Genomic DNA, 13,624 nt, shown 5'->3' with positions numbered 1-13,624 from the left:
AAAATTCTGTTATCAGTTGTCTGTATACACATGAGATTGTTTGGATTTGTGTCTTCACCCAAATCTCATGTCGAACTGTAATCCCCAATGTTGGAAGAGGAGTTTCATAGGAAGTGATTGGATCATGGGGGCAGAGGTCCCTCCTGCTGCTCTCATAATAGTGAGCAAGTTCTCATGAGATCTGGTTGTTCAAAAGTGCATAGCACTTCCCTCTTCTCTCTCTTCCTCCTGCTCTGGCCATATGAGGTGCCTGCTTTCACTTTCTGCCATGATTGTAAGTTTCCTGAGGCCCCCAGCCATGCTTCTTGGAGAGCCTGCAGAACCACGATCCAATTAAACTCATTTTCTTTATAAGTTACCCAGTCTCAGGTATTTCTTTATAGCAGTGCAAGAATGGACTAATATAGCCTGTCTTGGACTTGGACTTGGACTTTTTCTTTTTTTTTTTTTAGACGGAGTTTTCACTTTTTTTGCCCAGGCTGGAGTGCAATGGCGCGATCTCGGCTCACTGCAACCTCCGCCTCCCGGGTTCAAGCGATTCTCCTGCCTCGGCCTCCTGAGTAGCTGGGATTACAGGCATGCACCACCACACCCGGCTAATTTTTTGTATTTTTGGTAGAAACAGGGTTTCACCATGTTGGTCAGGTTAGTCTCAAACTCCTGACCAAGTGATCCGCCCATCTTGGCCTCCCAAAGTGTTTTTTTTTTTTTTTTTTTTTTTTTTTTTTTTTGAGATGGAGTCTTACTCTGTCACCCAGGCTGGAGTATAGTGGTACGATCTCGGCTCACTGCAACCTCAGCCCCTGGATTCAAGCGATTCTCCTGCCTCAGCCTCCTGAGTAGCTGGGATTACAGGCGCCTGCCACCGTGCCCAGCTAATTTTTTTGTATTTTTAGTACAGACGAGGTTTCACCATCTTGGCCAGGCTGATCTTGAACGCCTGACCTCATGATCCACCCACCTCAGCCTCCCAAAGTGCTTGGATTACAGGTGTGAGCCACTGCACCAAGCCCTGTCTTGGATTCTTTCTATGTATTTTCACTTACTTACATTATTCCCCTTGGAGAATATATTACTTAATCTCTGCGCCTCACTTTCTTCATCTCTAATGTGGATAATAATAGTTCACTTTCTAAGAAGCAATTGTGGGTTTCCAATGAGATAGTATATATAAAGTCATTGTTACAGTGATGGGCACATTGGGAGTTTTCAAACATTCTTAAGTCTGAATCTTGCTATATAGTTTGGTTTTATTTTCTGTTTTTTACACAAGTGGAATCATGCTCTTCGTGTCTTTGTGAAACTTGCTTTTTCATTTAGCAATATATCTAAGATATCTTTTATGTCCAAATACGTAGCTCTACCTCCATCTTTGTCATTATTGTGTAATTTTTGTTTGTTTGTTTGTTTTGAGAGGGAGTCTCGCTCTGTCACCCAGGCTGGAGTAAAGTGGCGCGATCTCAGCTCACTGCATCCTCCGCCTCCTGGGTTCCCGCAATTCTGTCTCAGCCTCCTGAGTAACTGGGGCTACAGGTGCATGCCCCCCATGCCCAGCTAATTTTTATATTTTTAGTAGAGATGGGGTTTCACCATATTGGTCAGGCTGGTCTCGAACTCTTGACCTCAGGTGATCCACCCACCTCGGCCTCCCAGTGTGTTGGGATTACAGGCGTGAGCCACCATGCCCAGCCATTATTGTATAATATTTTATGGGATGACTATACCACAGAAAATTTACCATTTCATTTTGTTAAGTTTGCTGTCAATTCATCAGAGTAACAGATAACACTTCAATAAACCCTGTTGTATAAACATATGGATTCTTCTCCAGGATAAATACCTAGAAGAGGAATTCCTGCACAGAAGGCTATGGTCATCGCTAATTTTGATAGACATTATGGTTCTTAAAAAAAATAACTTGTACAGGGACAAATTATATCTTTCCTAACCATATGAATTTGGGTTTTTCCACTTTTATTTCAGTGAGGTCTAGGGACACAGCTTGTCATACTTAATGTTAGGCATGAGAATCCGACTGGTATCAGTGTGTATAGCCCATTTGTTACTAACACTTTCATACACATTGTATCTATGACAGGAATGTGGAATCACAGTCCTGTCTTAGAAAGAGGGCACAGTTCATTACAGAATATAAAATTAGAGCTCATGTGGATTACAGATAGGAGTACTAAAAATCCCCAGGTGTAAAGAACATAGTCATAGCAACCAGAATTGTTATTATAAGAAAACAAAATAAAATTTTCTGGGGGCAGTTAGGCTGCCGTCTTACTCTCTTCTTTCAGCCCACTGGGCATCCCTTTAGCAGCTGGTAACATTCTTAACAGAATTAGAGGACAGAATGGAAGTCAACCAATCTGCTTCATCCATGCCTTCAACAAGCCTGCACCAAGCCATCAGAATGTGATGTCCCTCTGACACCAACCATCTGTTCTCAAACTCTCCAGCCACTGTTGAGAATTCACTCTTATATTTAGTGATTCTCAGTGTAAAGCAGCCATTGCTTTTCTAGGAGAAAATTAAATAATGATGACCAAAGAAACAAAGACTATAATACATTATTCCCTCAGCAAAAGCTCTTCAGATGTTTCAAGGCATTTATTTTATTGCCAATCATACTTTTCTTTCTTCAAATCTTATCTTCCCATGAAGGTAAGGGAACTCTTTAACTCTTCTTGACACTATTTATACTATTTCTTTTCAAGTTTTCTATAGGCCATTTGGTGTGAAACTAAACATTTTAAAAGCATCCAATCAGATATTAGTTTTAAAAAATGTGAGTGTTTTTTCTTTTTGTTTTTGTTTTTTGGTTTGTTTTGAAACACACTGGTGAATTCCAATAAGAAGTTCTCAACATTAAAAGAGTGATACCATATTTATTGATTTATTAAGAACTTATTTTTGTTTGTTTTCTCTTCGTTTTAGCAATTCTCTGCAGAAAAGCAGATAACTTATTTCTCAATTCTAAATGCTATTTTGCCTTCACAATCCTATATTAACACCCTGAAGTCATACTCTTCAAATAAGGGTGACAAATTGTAAAGGAGGAAAATAGAGAGGAATGAAGAAAAACACGGAATGATAAGGAGATTAAAATGTTTTTTTCTAAATGTCTCCATAGTTTTAACTAGTTTATAATTAATAAACCACTTGGAGTAGCCTGACGTATTTGATTATACAAGCCACATTTTATAAGTTTAGCTTGGACCCCAGGAAGTTTCAGTGCTCAAAGATAGATGTTCATTTTTTTTTTTTTTTTTTTCTGGCTTGATCCTTTTTAAAATGGCCCAGGTGAGGGTTTCCTTGCACATACTTTAAGCAGTTTAGAGGTTAATTGTGGCCATGCATTATGGTTTAAAACTCTCTGTCTCCTGGGGTTTGAGTGCCAAGGAAGAGTGGTCGGGGGAGATTTCAATGAAGAATATTCCTCTTGCCACCCAACTTCAACTTAACATCGGAAATGCAGACAGACAGATGAAGAATCCAGATGAGACCAATGCGCTAGCTTTGTTATTAATAAAAACGAGTCTGGGTGACATGGTTTAGATATAGGACAAATGGTCTTGCTGAGACTTCTCCCCGAATGAGGCCGACTTAGCCAGTCACAGGGCGTGCTGAGCAGGAGCAGGTCCATGGTGGAGAGTGCCCTGAGAAACACCTTCCTCAGGAAGGGACTGAACCAAGCCTGGGAAGCCAGCAGTATAACTCTGAGGAAGTTCTTTCACATGATAACAGGAGGGGTGAAACATATGTGATAGTTTCACTGTAACATTTGACTATTTTTTTATTGTGATAAATACACCTAACTCGAAATTTACCATTTTAATCACAAGGTGCACTTTTAATGCAAACCTTTTAAAGTGCACAATTCGGTGGCATTAAGTACCTTAACACTGTTGTACAGTCATTACCACTATCACCAGAACATTTTCATCACCTCTCCAAAAAACTCCTTATGCATTAAGTAATCACTCCCCTGCCCCCCAGCCTTTGCCAACGACCAGTCTGCATCCAGTCTCTATGGATTTATCTAGTCTAGATGTTTCATATAAATGAAATCACACAATATTTGACCTTTCGTATCTGGCTTCTTTCATTTTGACTAGTGTCTCCAAGCTTCATTCATGATGTAGCATGGATCGGAACTTCACTGTTTGTGGCTGAATAATATTCCATTGTATGAATATACCACATTTTGTCTCTGTTAATCTGTTGATGAACATTTGAATTGTTTCCACCTTTTGGCTTTTGTAAATAATATGCTGTGAACATTTGTGTACAAGTTTTGGCTTGAACTTCTGCTTTCAGTTCTTTTGTGCATATACCCAGGAGTAAAATTGCGTGTGTCTTGTGGTAATTTTATATTTAACTTTTTGAGGAATCACTAAGCTTTTCCACAGCAGCTGTGCCATTTTACATTTCTACCAGCAATGTATGAGAGTTCCAGTCTCTCTACATCCTCCCCAATACTTGTTTTCCTTTTTGTACTCATACAGCCATCCTAGTGTGTGTGAAATGGTAGCTCATTGTGGTTTCGATTTGCATTTCCCTAGTGACTAATGATTTTGAATGCCTTTTCATGTGCTTCTTGGCCATTTGGATAACTTCTTTGGTAAAATGTCTTTTCAAGTTTTTTGACCGCTTTTTAATTGGCTGGTTTGACTTTTTGTTATTGAGTTGTAAATGCTCTTTATGTATTCTGAACAATAGACCCTATCATACATATAATTCACAAATATTTTCTTCCATTCTATGGATTATCTTTTCCTTCTCTTGATAGTATCCTTCAATGCATAAAATTTTTAATTTAGATGAAATCCAACTTATCTGTCCTTCTTTTGTTCCTTATGCTTTTTGATGTCATATCTAAGAAAACACTGCCAAAGCTAAGATGATAAAGATTTATCCCATGTTTTCTTCTAAGAGTTTCATAGTTTTAGCTCTGAAATCTCACTGATTTTCCAAAAATAAAACAAAACCAAAACTTTTTCTAAACATCAACTTTACTGAAGTGTAATTTACATATGATAAAATGCACTCATACCATTTGACCCAGCAATCCCATTACTGGGTATATACCCAGAGGATTATAAATCATTCTACTATAAAGACATATGCACACATATGTTTGTTGCAGCACTATTTACAATAGCAAAGACTTGAAACCAACTCAAATGTCCATCAATGATAGACTGGATAAAGAAAATATAGCACATATACACCATGGAATACTATGAAGCCATAAAAAAGAACGATCATGTCCTTTGCAGGGACATGGATGAAGCTGGAAGCCATCATTCTCAGCAAACTAACACAGGAGCAGAAAAGCAAACACTGCATGTTCTCACTCATAAGTGGGAGGTAAACAATGAGAGCACATGGACACAGGGAGGGGAACATCACACACCGGGGCCTGTCAGAGGGTGGAAGAAAGGGGAAGGAGAACATTAAGACAAATACCTGATGCATGTGGGGCTTAAAACCTGGTGATGGATTGACAGGTGCAGCAAACCACCATGGCACATGTATACCTCTGTAACAAACCTGCATATTCTGCACATGTATCCCAGAACTTAAAGTAAAATTTAAAAAATGCACTCAATTTTAAGTATACAATTTAATGAGTTTAGACAAGTGTCTACCCCAATTAACCACAATAAAGACATGAACATTTCCATTACCCCAGAAAGCTTCCTTGACCCCCTTGCAGTCAGTCTTCCCAACCCTCCCATCTATGCAATCACTGATCTGATTTGTATCACTATAGATGAGCTTTATCTGGTCTAGAATCTCATATAAATAAAGTCATACAAATGATGAACTCCTTGTGTCAGATTTTTTTTTCAGCATAATATATTTTGATTGATTTATGTTGTTGCTTCTATTAGTAATTTGCTCCATTTTATTACTTAGTAGTATTTGATTGGATAGATATACTACAACTTATTTAACCTTTTACCTTTCGGGATGAATAGTTTTTTTTTTTTTTATAAAAATAATGTTTGTGTATCCCCTTCATTATAAAACCAAAACAGGTTTTGGATAGAAAAATTAAAACATGTAGGCCACAAAGAGGCAAAAAATTATAAAACTCATATTTTACTATGGAAATGTTAACACTTTGATGTATAGCTTCAAAACTCTTTCTGGGGCCGTGTATAAGTATGTTTCTATTTTTAAGATATTTGAAGCCTTTTCCATTTTTTTCCTGAAATTTACCTAAAGCTCCAATGCTGAAATTAAAAACAAAAAACAAAAAACAAAAAAAAGCACTAAGATCCCCTAATGAGACAAAGAGTCAATCCCTGAGACTAGACACTGTATCCCAAGACTTAGTAAGAGGTGACAGAATCCTCACCCCCATGGCCAGGCACCATCCCAATGCTCCTTCCTTCAGAGTCTGTGTAAGCAGAGGAAGGCGGAAGTATTGAGATTGTTGGCTTTGTAGGTTATTTAGATGTAGAGTAGGAATAATTTTGTGTGTGTCTTTTTGTCTGGTGAGGTGGTCATGCACTTTCCTCTTCAAAGTCAAGTGGGGCAGCTCCAAGAGAATTACTGAAGCAGCTTGGGAGTATTTGCAACAAGGAATGACTGGCCTATGCTCCACTTGGATATCTATTCAGGTGGAGGACTGGCTTGCCTGACTCTGCCTAATTGGAAAAGGAAATGAACATAAGAGAGAGAGCAGGGTACCAAGAGGGGGTGTCAGTGGGGCCGCTTGCGTCTGCACAGTGGCACTGGCATGTCCTGAAGGCCTGTGCCTCCTGTGTGCTCATGGGGAAACCGCAGAAGGGACCTGAGTAGAGCTCATCTTGCCCCACTTAGAAGGGTAACCAGGAGGAAAGCCCATGTGATTGAGCATGGTGGGAATTGACAGGGAGTGGAAGGGTGGATCTACCACATCAGGGAAGTGTGCAGTTGGCAGGCGTAGTGAGCCTCCGCTGGGGGCCCTCGAAGGGTCTGCGTTTGGATACCCACCCCATAGAGGGCAGCGCTGTCAGTGTATTTTAGCCAGAGCAGCAAAGACTCCAGCAAGCAGACGACTGTGACCATGACCAAATCATCAAGGAAAAAGAAGCTCTTTCTTGTCTCCTCCTCTTAAGAAGCGAAGCAGGCCCTCCCTTCACCTTCCAAATGTCTCAAGCTGACACCCAGGGGGCAGGTGATGACATTGGAGTTGGATTGAGATTGGAAATTTAAACTGGAGAATACTTGATAATTGAAAGTGACTAGACATATATGGGATCTGATGCAGTTAAAGAAAAAAGGAATGGGACTCAAAAGGCTTTGTGGGAAGCAGTATGTAGAAGGAAAAAAAATCTGATATTAAAAATAACTATTACACAAGCATAACAACACACTAGTACTATTATTATACTTGTATTCTTTAGTAAACTGTTTTATATAAAACTTAGCAATGTATAGTGAACACTGACCATACCCATGTGTGTTCATCTAAGACGTCATACTTAATAGTGGAATCGTATTCCATTACATGCAGGTACCACAATTTAGAGGTGGACATTTACAGTGTTTTCATTCTTTTAGGACAAATATCATTATCATTAATATTTGCACACACTCTTAAATAATTCCTTAGGTGACAATCTAGAAATAGAATTGCAAGATCAAAGATGTATGTCTATCTATTAACAAAATGCCCAACAACAATATTATACCAGCTTATGTGACCACCAGCACTAAGAAAGCCTGCGTTTTTTTTGTTTTTTTTTTTTCTTAACCAGTTAGTTAGATTTCTTTGGTGAACTGTCCCTCGCCCCAATCCCATTTTATTGTTTGTATGAAGCAGGCTGGCTACGAAGAACATACGGCTCTGCACTTCACTAGCCACATATATCTGTAGTTCATGTTTAGTTAACAGGGATACTTGCAAATTCATTGTTGCCCTACGCCTTTCTGAAGCTTGGCCACATAAACAGGAATTCATGGAGGGCTAATCTTTCCCTTACAGATACTTCGAATTTCATTGTTGCATCAAGCCAGCTGATTGGGAGCTGAGTTCCTGGATAGGACATACTATCCATGGTGTTTTACCAGAGTGAAATCACAGGTGTTATCATCATTCTATATTAAGAGAAATATAAGTGTCCACTCTGTGAAATCTGTCACATGTATAGAAAAAGGATACGGTCTTTTTTTTTTTTTTTTTGAGCCAGAATCTCACTCTGTCACCCAGGCTGGAGTGCAGTGGCACGATCTTGGCTCACTGCAACCTCCTCCTCCTGGGTTCAAGCAATTCTCCTGCCTCAGCCTTCCGGGTAGCCGGAATTAGAGGTGCACACCACTACACCAGGCTAATTTTTGTATATTTTTTTAGTAGTGACAGGGTATCACCATGTTGGCCAGGCTGGACTCGAACTCCTGACCTCAGGTGATCTGCCTGCCTCAGCCTCCCAAAGTGCTGGGATTACAGGCCGGCATAAGCCACTGCACCCGGCCTACTGTCATTTTTTTATTCGGTCTCGTTTCTGTGAGGAGCCCTGGGGAAATTGTCTTTAGTCTCGCTATAAGAAATAGTTATTCTTTTCCTGAACTAATTTTATTTAATTCTATGGATACTATGACACTTTAAAGACATTTTTAGGAAAATCAGGTTTTGGCCCACATCCAGCAAGAAGAAAATATTTCACGGTGTACATTCATGTCACTTTTTCATTCTGGCTGAGGGCTACTTTGCTCAGCCTTTCATATATTCCCTTCCTTCCTTCATTCCTTCCTTCCCTCCTTCCTTCCTTCCTTACTTTTGACAAGGTCTTGCTTTGTGGCCCAGGCTAAAGTGCAGTGGTGCCATAAGGGCCCACTGCAGCTCTGACCTCCTGGACTCAAGTGATCCTCCCACCTCAGCCTCCTGAGTAGCTGGGACTACAGGCACGTGCCACCACACCCAGCTAATTTTTGTACTTTTTGAACAAGATCTTGTCTTTTACAGGGACATGAATGGAGCTGGAAGCTGTTACCCTTAGCAAACTAACGCAGGAAGAGAAAACCAACTACTACCTGTTCTCACTTATAAGTGGGAATTAAATGATAAGAACACATGGCTGATAAACGGGAACAACACCTACTGGGGCCTATTGGAGAGTCGGGTGGTGGGAGGTGGGAGAGGATCAGAAAAATAACTAATGGGTACTAGACTTAATACCTGGGTGATGAAATAATCTGTACAACAAACCCCCATGACACACATTTACCTATGTAACAAACACGCACATGTACCCCTGGGCTTAAAAGTTTAAAAGAAAAATTTTTTTTTGTTTACTTTTTGTAGAGATGAGGTCTCCCTATATTGCCCAGGCTAGTCTCGAACTCCTAAGCTCAAGTGATTCTCCCACCTCAGACTCCCAAGGTGCTGGGAATACAGGCATGAGCCACTGTGCCCGGCCTCATATATTTCCTTTTTTATCTGAAATACAAACACATCTTTCTTGTCCTCCTTGAGTCCTCTTTTAAGTAAGTTTGGAATAAATAATATTTATTTTAGATTAGTACAAAAGTACATTACTTTTAATGGCAAAAATCACAATAACTTTTGCACCAATCTAATAATATATAGTGACCAAAAGATAAATCCCTTAAAAATAAGACAACTGTTGGGAGGCCAAGGCAGGCGGATCACGAGGTCAGGAGATCAAGACCATTCTGGCTAACAGTGAAAACTCGTCCCTACTAAAAAATACAAAAAAGTTGGCTGGGTGCGGTGGTGGGTGCCTGTAGTCCCAGCTACTTGGGAGGCTGAGGCAGGAGAATGGCATGAACCCGGGAGGCGGAGCTTGCAGTGAGCCAAGATCACACCACTGCACTCCAGCCTGGGCAACAGAGCAAGATTCTTTCTCAAAAAAAAAGGAAAGAAAGAAAAAGAAAAAGAAAAGAAAACGGGGATGAAGTAGCAGGCAGCTTCTTTCTAGGCATAGAGGCAGATGGGAGGGCCTGGCAGGAAAAGGGCTAATAATTGGGGATAGTTAAAGACATTTAGATGCCATCACATTTCAGTTTGGGCTTTTTAACTAGAAAGATGCTTTGCTTTGAAATTCTTTAAAGGAATCACAGGCTTTGTGATAGAGGAGGGGGGTGCTTAAAAATTCCTGTGCGCTGTTTGGCTAGAAAACAACGTGAGGCCCCAGTGAGAAGGCGCAGAGGGCTGCGTGCTTGGGACCAGCTAGCTCTCAATTCCACATTCCAAAAACAGAATGACTAAGAGTCCCTCAGGCTTTTCCCTACACTGGTCAGGAGGGTCTGATAGGGCAGGGCGAGAGGCAGGACAGGATCTCGATGGGTATTGGCCAGGGGAAGCTGCGTCTGTGCCTGGAGCACTCCTTGCTCCGTGTTTGTTAGGAAGTGTGGAGGCAAGCACGGAGCAGGAGGGGAGGATGCAGAGCATCTCTTTCTCTGTGGCAGTTGTTCATTTTCCACAGTCCTTGTTTTAGACTATTTCTTCAATTGATGACTTTTTGCTTTTGGTTTTTTTTATTTTAAAATGTTTAACCAACAACTAAAAATCATATGTATTCAAGGTTACAACATGATGATTTGCGATACGTATGTATAGTGTAATGATTACCACAATCAAGTTAATTAACATGTCCATCACCACCCACAGTTACCCTTTGTGTATGTGTGTGTGTGTGAGTGTGTGTGTCTTGAGGACACTTTAAATCTTTCGAACTTCAGCTAAATATGCAGTATTATTAACTATAGCCACCATTAGACTTCCAGAACTTATTCATCTTCTAACTGAAACTTTGTACCTGTTAACCAACACCTCTCCATTGTCCTCACCACTGGCTCCTGGCAACCACCCTTCCACTCTCGATTTCTACTGTCTTTTCCACATATGAGTGAGATCATGCAGTATTTGTCTTTCCATGTCTCACTGACTTCACTCAGTATCATGCTCTCCATGTTTGTCCGTGATGTCAACCAATAGCAGGCTATTTCTTTTTATGGTTGAATAATATTCCATCATACATATATATATGTGTGTGTGTGTGTGTGTGTGTGTGTATGTGTATATATGTGTATATATGTATATATATGTACACACACACACACGTATATATGTATATATACACATCATGTTTTCTTTATCCATTTATCTGTAAATGGACACTTAGGTTGTTTCTATATCTTGGCTGTTATGAATAATGCTGCAATGAACATGAATTGAAATACTGATTTCATTTCTTTCAGACATATATTCAGAAGTAGGATGGTTGGATCATATGGTGGTTCTATTTTTTAATTTTTAAAGGAAACTCCATACTGTTTTCCTTAATGGCTGTACCAATTACATTTCCATCAACAATGCAAAAGGGTTCAATTTTCTGATAAGAGTGATTTTGAAGGCTGGGCACAGTAGCTCACACCTATAATCCCAGCACTTTGGGAGGCCTCCCAAAGTGCTGGGATTATAGGTCTGAGATAGGAAGATCTCTTGAGTTCAGGAATTTCAGACCAGTCTGGGTAATATAGGGAGACCTTGTCTCTACTAAAAATTAAAAAGTTAGACAGACACAGTGGTGCACACCTGTAGTCCCAGCTACTTAGGAGGCTAAGGTAGGAGAACCGCTTGAGCCCAGAAGTTCACGGCTGCAGTAAGCCATGCTTGCACCACTGCACTCCAGCCTGGGCAAGAGTGAGACCTTGTCTCAAAAAAAAAAAAAAAAAGAGTGAATTTGGACTTATCTGTTTTTAATACGTATAAAATAATTTTAAAAGAGGCACAGTAAATTTTAAAAAAGGATTGAGTTGGGTGGAGGCTGTGGTACTTGTTCGTGGTTGCATATGCACAAATACCAAACACCATGCTTCTTATTCTTCTCTTCATTCAGGATAGGCTCAGCTGTAACAAACTATATCAAATCTCAGAGGCTTCAAAAGACTAAGGTTTATTTCTCACTCATGCCACACGTCTACTGAGGGTCATGTGGGGTTCCACTGAGTGATGTTCTCCATCCAGGATCCCAGCCAGGATCCCAGCTGGTAGAGCAGCCTCCACCTGGAACATTGCCTAAGATATTGGAAGGGTACACCAAGGCAATGGTGAAGCTCAAAGTGGCTCCCAATGGCTGGCCAGAATCAGCCTTTGTATCTCCTTGGCCAAAGCAAGTCTCATGACCACAGCTAATTCCCAGCAGGTGAAGATGTGATTTCTTCCATCCAGAAAGAGAGAAAGCCAGAACATCTTGAACAGCTCTGGTGAATATCATATCCTTTTCTTCTAAGCCAAATATGAGATTCTTTTATAGCAGCTATGACACTCAAGGAGCTCTTGCAGATGTCCCCAGTACTGTCACAGTGGAGTTTATCTTACAGAATTGGGCCACTCTAAGTGACTGCCTGTTGCCTCAAAGGGTAACAGGTCTAATAGAAAGAACTATATTCCAGAATTGTAAGTCTTCTAGATTCTGCTACTGGAAGAGTAAATGGATAAGAATAGCCAAGAACATGTGAAAGAAGAATTTGTGGAAGTTAATTTGTAATGAGGACAATCATAAATTCTTCCTAAGTTAGGTCTCCTTATCTGCAAGGTTCCCATCTGCCAAGGGGACAAGATACAACATGGGAATCCCAATGGATGCAGAAGGGAAGTAGAGATAAATTTGCCTCTTCTAGCCACACAATATCTGGTAGAAGAAATGGAGAAAAAGGCAGGGGCAGACAACCAGAGGGACGGGTAGTGATTCTGGGGAAAACAGAAGGCAGAGTATCTTCATTCCAATTTAATAAAACTATGGGAGGTGACCCTCTTGAAGGCTGCCTCCACACCCACCAGTCAAGGCTCCATCAATGTAAACTGGCAATCCAACATGGTAGTGCCCAGAGAGCCACGATTATTTATCATGTTATGGACAGATTGGCATAGGCCCTGAGGGGTACTCAAAGGCCAGTGGGACTGCTGCCAGGCCCTTGTGTTGGAGTGGTATCCAGCATAGCAGACTCCTCTAGGTTGATATTCTGGGCCAGAGGGGACAGCTGGACAATGTCACATTGGTTCTGAGAGGTGCATGGCCCTTGCAGGAGCCAGACTGGGGCTAAGTCAGCCAGGCAGGCTGTCAGGCCCCAATCACATCAAGGATGGCCAAGGGACCATCTTGAGTTTCAAATGACCAATAGGACAAATGATATCATCCAGAGGATCCAACCACCCAGATCTGAGACACAGTAAGCCTCCTTCATCCACCCAGACATACGTTAGGAAACTGAAAGAGGAAGAGAGGAGCCTCCAAAGATTGGGTTTTTGCGTAGAAGGAACTGAATAATTTAAAGAATGTTCATTTTATGAGGTCAGACCGAGATGAATGAATGGAGATAAGGTGTCACGAGGAAGATCAGCTCACTGAGAGCAGTAGTTCTCAACCCTGGCTATACATTGCGCATTAGAAATGCCCAGAGCTTTCAGAAAATACTGCCCCCCATCCCGAACCGCAACTATTATGTTGGAATTGCTGGTGGTGGGCTTAGATCTGGGTGTAGGTGCATATGTATGCAAGGACACATATGTATGTAATTTCTCCAGTGTTTATAATGTACAAATATGAATTATCTAATCGAAATAAACAGTGTCACTAAAGGGCATGCCCTAGCA

The 13,624-nt window shown here is 40.7% G+C and overlaps 1 long non-coding RNA gene across 1 annotated transcript in view; it reads left to right on the top strand.

The window, feature by feature from the left end:
• Positions 1-12,234, top strand: part of LOC116812521 (uncharacterized) — an 83,165-nt gene extending 70,931 nt beyond the window's left edge. Inside the window, exons 3-4 of the long non-coding RNA XR_004370721.2 lie at positions 7,991-8,089; positions 11,868-12,234. This is a non-coding gene — a long non-coding RNA (uncharacterized LOC116812521). The remainder of the gene's footprint in view (positions 1-7,990; positions 8,090-11,867) is intronic.
• The last annotated feature ends 1,390 nt before the right edge of the window (positions 12,235-13,624 follow it).

This window comes from Hylobates moloch, unplaced genomic scaffold, assembly GCF_009828535.3.
Source record: "Hylobates moloch isolate HMO894 unplaced genomic scaffold, HMol_V3 SCAFFOLD_1, whole genome shotgun sequence".
NCBI classification, from domain to species: domain Eukaryota; kingdom Metazoa; phylum Chordata; class Mammalia; order Primates; family Hylobatidae; genus Hylobates; species Hylobates moloch.
The sequence above is the reverse complement of the archived record's forward strand: the minus strand, read 5'-3'. Positions and strand labels throughout refer to the sequence as shown.